Source organism: Pinus tabuliformis, chromosome J (assembly GCF_031772625.1).
Source record: "Pinus tabuliformis cultivar Carrire ecotype Pingquan chromosome J, CPIR1, whole genome shotgun sequence".
Taxonomy (NCBI): domain Eukaryota; kingdom Viridiplantae; phylum Streptophyta; class Pinopsida; order Pinales; family Pinaceae; genus Pinus; species Pinus tabuliformis.
The window spans coordinates 1,328,909,686-1,328,914,598 of record NC_142295.1 but is presented as its reverse complement, the minus strand read 5'-3'; the positions used below and the strand labels follow the sequence as shown (position 1 = coordinate 1,328,914,598).

The window sequence follows — 4,913 nt, the reverse complement described above, 5'->3', positions numbered from 1 at the left end:
ATTTGAATGATGAATTATAAATTTGTATATTTCTAGTGGAATTAATTAGAGTTATAAATATATTTGTATATTTCTATTAGAATTAATCAGAATTATAAATTTGTATATTTATAGTAGAATTAATAATACTGAAAAAAACTCCCAAATGAATTAATCATAATCACTAATTAAACTTGGGTTTACCATGGAAAGCTTATTTACAACATCTACATGCCCAACCATTCATTAATCGGGCATTGACCTTGAGGTTTGCAATAGAAATCCATACAAACATATTTACATTATTTACACACGAGATCATTTATTTAAGCTCAAAAGGATCAATTCCATCTTTATAACCACATATTTAAAATATACACATAATTTAACTTGTTATATGCTAGATGTCAAAACTTAGGTATACGCCCAACCTTATATAGGAGGACAATGTGCATGTGTGTGCAATTATTAAAAATATATAAACACTACATGCACATTGATGCACATTGCCATCCACCACCACTACCCTCTTCAGGGGTGATGATGTGCATGTTTGTGCACCTAATAAAAAAGTATAAATGCTACAAACACACACATATGCTCACCTTCATTCCCCAGCACCCATCCTTCTAAAGGTTAATAATGTGCATGTATATGCACCTAATGAAAATATATGAAAATACTCTAAATTTCCATTGTTCACACTCTTAAGGAAACATTTTCAATGCTTCCGATTTTATAAAGTATTGAGTTTGTCAATTTGGGTAGTGAAGACATATCTCATCCTTGATAGATGTTATCTAGGATCACAACTCCGTGCTTGCCTTTGTAGCAACCCATCGAATTATGCAAGAGTGTTAGTTGGTAAATAATACTTGATGTTGTTGTATTTTGTAGGTAGGTGCAAACAAGTTCAATAGGTTTTAACATCAAATAGGTATGTCTCTTTAGTTCTTGTAGAGCACTATGTCGAATTGAATGTAGGTAAATAATGGGTTGGGATCTCCAAGGATTATTATGCTGTTAAACCTACTTCATACTTGTGAGTAATGGGGTCGTGAACTTTGAATGGAGGTGCAACGACAAGAGAATAACAATGTAAGAGAATTGCACCACAATTCAGAGTAATTAGTTATCCTCTATTCTATATTTCATGTAATTTGCATTTCAACTGCTCTGTAATTTTAGTTATTCAACATTTCACCTATGTGTAGAAAAATAATGTTATATGTGTATAACATGTTTTTCTTATGTAACTAGCAATAAGATATTGTGTGCAGTTTGACTTCATTGTATTTAAGCTTTGCTTGAATTATGTGCAATTTTGTGCAAACAGGATTTTTTTTGTTTTCTAGTGTGTTTCTAAACTATAGGACTAGCCTATTGCTAAGAAACCATGACCCAAGGGCACCTAAGTTGTCAAAATAAGCCTGGCCCATAGTACCCTTAACATGGTTCGATCTATGCTCACTAGGTTTTCAAGTTGGGACCTTAACACAAAGAGTGCCTTAAGAGTGCACCTTGTCACCATTTGTTCTATGCCCCGTGGGATGTGTAATAAAGCTTCATTGCATTTCATCTCTACTTGAATTATGTGCAATTGTGTGCAATTAGGATTCATTGTATTGTATGTAATCTAGATTGTCTAACCATGTGCATTTTGACTTTCTTAGAACTTGTCTTTCTATATTTTTGCTATGTAAGTATTTAGGATTTGCTTGTATTTTGAATCTACATTTCAACTTTGTATAGAAAAATCGTGGCATGCATATGCAGTAGGCCCTATTCATCTAACCATGATTATTCTCTTCACTTCAACTCTGTAGTCAAATAGCTTTATGCGTGTGCTTGCAGCAATACCAATGGTGAGACAAGCACCCAAAATGATCACTAGAATGACGCCACGTGAACTCTTGGATCATTTCTTGGATTTCATAGACTTGTCATGTGAGTTATCCAATGTACGCACATTCAAGTTGAAACTGTTGTTACTTCCTTTTAAGATCTTGATGACTTCAAACAAGAGAATTGAATTGTCCAAACTATGAAATTGAGATATTTAGTGTGACAAAATGTAAACTAAGGGCTTTATAAATGATGGCATTAATCTAAAGAATCCATGGAATGCACAACCATTGCATTTTTTACAATATTTCAAGTATACTTAAGATATTTTTGTGTAATATGCATATCATGGTTATAACTAGAAAGATATATGTTGGATAAATTCACCTTTTAAAGAAAACCCTAATTTTTTAGATATTATTCGATTCCACCCAAGTTTGGAAATCTCTTAATAGTTTTTTTATATTTAAACAATTTTCCTTAATAGTTTCTTTTATATATATATATTTAAACAATATTTTCTTTTAGCTCAACACCCATAAATGGTGTTCATTTATTTAAGTGATAACCTAGAATGTTGTCTTTTTTGTGTTATTCATGTCATATATGTCAGATTGACATTATAAAGTAGTATGTGATTGTGTGGTTTGTTTTTTAACTAAAACTATATATATTTTCCTTTTTATCTAATGCATGTAATTTACTTCATACCAACATTACAACTAGATATATGCCATATTTGTTATTTGTCATTCAAAGCATTTTGTACGACCCTATGCTATATAATGTTATTATCGTCTATTTAACTTTGTTTGCCATGGTGATCATGTTGGCATTGTAACGAGATATATGTTGGAAAAGTTTGACATGTGCATGTGCGCGCACATATCTAATGTTATGCACATCATGGTAATATTATAAGCCAGATTTGGCATTTATTATTCTTATCAATATGTATGAACCAACATTTTATGTTGTGTTATTCCAATGCCATGGCATGAAAAATTATTTTATGCTTCCAAACAATGGAATTCTTTAGATGTGGTGTCAACAGTAGATATTATTTTCTACCTATGTGTTATATAGCTTTCTTTGGGCTTATATTGGAGGTGTAAACTTTCATGAAGTTAATTGGATTTTGTGTTGTACTCCTAGGGATTGGCTCATATGAGCATCATTCAAATCTATTTCATGTTCAAGTGTTGTGCATTAATTGAGAAGTTTGGGCCTTAGGAAGGAATGAGTTGTGGAAGGGGCTTTTGACATACTTTGTTTTCTCTAAAGTCCTCTTTGGCAAAAATTATGGTGACACCACAATTCTCAAACTCCCATTGTTGTGCTAATCCAAGTGATTGTAAAAGAGATTTTTGTTGTCCAATGTATTTGGAAAGTACAGGAGATTGTGATTAAATTTGACCTTAACGAGAAAAGCCAAGCATTGAGGTATGGGCTATTATTTAATTAATACTCATTGTGGTGGTCTCCAATCCTATGTCAAGAAGGAAAGGTGTACATAGAAATGCACGTTTCTCGATTTACATTTTTCAAAAGATACCTCAATTCGTCTCATGAAATTGTTCATTTTCCTACCAAAGAAGATGCCTTGGATAAAATTGAAAGCAAGGTTTATGTTGCTAACCCATGCTAATTGGTCCTTGATTAATTAATGGTATTATTCCTAACTCTTTATTGATGACCCTTGGCTTCTAGGCCCTTCAAATTTGGTGGAAACATTAATGAAACAAGACTAAAGCTTTAAAAAAAAAATCAACCTACTGAGGGCTATAGATTGCAATGTCTTAGCCACCCTTAATGGTCAATTGAACAAGCTCCAAAGATTGACGTTTAAGTAAAAGACTTGGTTGTTTAATCTCTATAGTGTTTGGAAGATGATTGTTGTTGTAGTTCTTGGTAGTACTTTGATGCATGTGGGTATTCTTTTGCGTAAATGTCCTTGTTGTGGTAGCCCTAAAAATCATAAACATCTCTTTTAATATTATGTTTATGCCAAGTCTCCCTGGTAATGACTTACTAAGTTTTGTACCTATCTCTTCCTTGCCTCCACTATCTAAAAGGTCACCCTTCTAGTAGATATACATCCTTGACCTATATAGTTATATGCAATATAATAACTTATAAGAATTGAAGTTTCTTTATTCATTGAAAAAGGGATATGAAAATATGTTTAATTTAAGTATAGCTTGTTAAAAGTTTTACATTGTATGATAGCTTACTAATTTTAGTTAATCTAGAGTGCTTATTGTTTTTCCACTCTATATGATTGAATTGAGTTTGATGCCCTCGTGCCAACTCTGGTATCACCAATGACACGCCTTGCACGATAAGAAGGGAACCATGTATTACCTTTCCAATCTCACTCAACCAATTCTAGGGAGTCCCAACAATTAGAGAGCAAGGTTGTTGGTAAGTAACGAGAGAGTCACCAAAATTAGCCCCCTCCTCCCAAACAATAAATTAACAAGCTGTAATGCTTACCTTAACAAACTTAGAAGTAAAGAAGCTTATAAAACCTACATCGGGGAATGATGGATGGGCCTTCTTCTTCCTAGTAAAAAGAGAGTTGTTACGAGGAAGACTATGAAGACGAGGAACAAAGAGTTAGGGAAGTATCTTTGCGCTTGGGGCAATGACGCAGCTAGTGAGGTAAAACCGAGGCGCGTCAATTGCTGGTTGAAAACTATTTCCAACCCCCCTCGTTGGCCTGGGCTACGCCTTGGCCTTCGAGAATTTTTGGAGGGCTCACCTTTGGCTCGGGCCCTAACAATAGTCAATTTCAAAATTGCTCGTTTGAGTTTGCTGTGCGAAAACTATTTCCAAATCTCGTCGTTGATATATTCTACGTCTTGGCCTCAGAGAGTTTGGCCTTCGAGAATTTTTGGAGGGCTCGCCTGTGGCTCGGGCCCTAACAATAGTCAATTTCCCAAGGTCTACGTCTTGGCCTTAAAGAGTCTTTCCCAAGGTCTCATCTTTGTCTCGGGCACTGAATAATTTAAAATTCCAAATCCAAGAAAACTATTACGACCATTAAAGTATATTAAGGTTCTTAGTCCCTCTAGTCAAATCGCATT

General features: G+C 34.0%; 1 non-coding gene across 1 annotated transcript; it reads left to right on the top strand.

The window, feature by feature from the left end:
* Nucleotides 1-4,453: 4,453 nt before the first annotated feature.
* LOC149232209 (U4 spliceosomal RNA) lies at nucleotides 4,454-4,594 on the top strand. The gene has a single exon (XR_016248534.1). It is a non-coding gene; the product is annotated as a U4 spliceosomal RNA (small nuclear RNA).
* The last annotated feature ends 319 nt before the right edge of the window (nucleotides 4,595-4,913 follow it).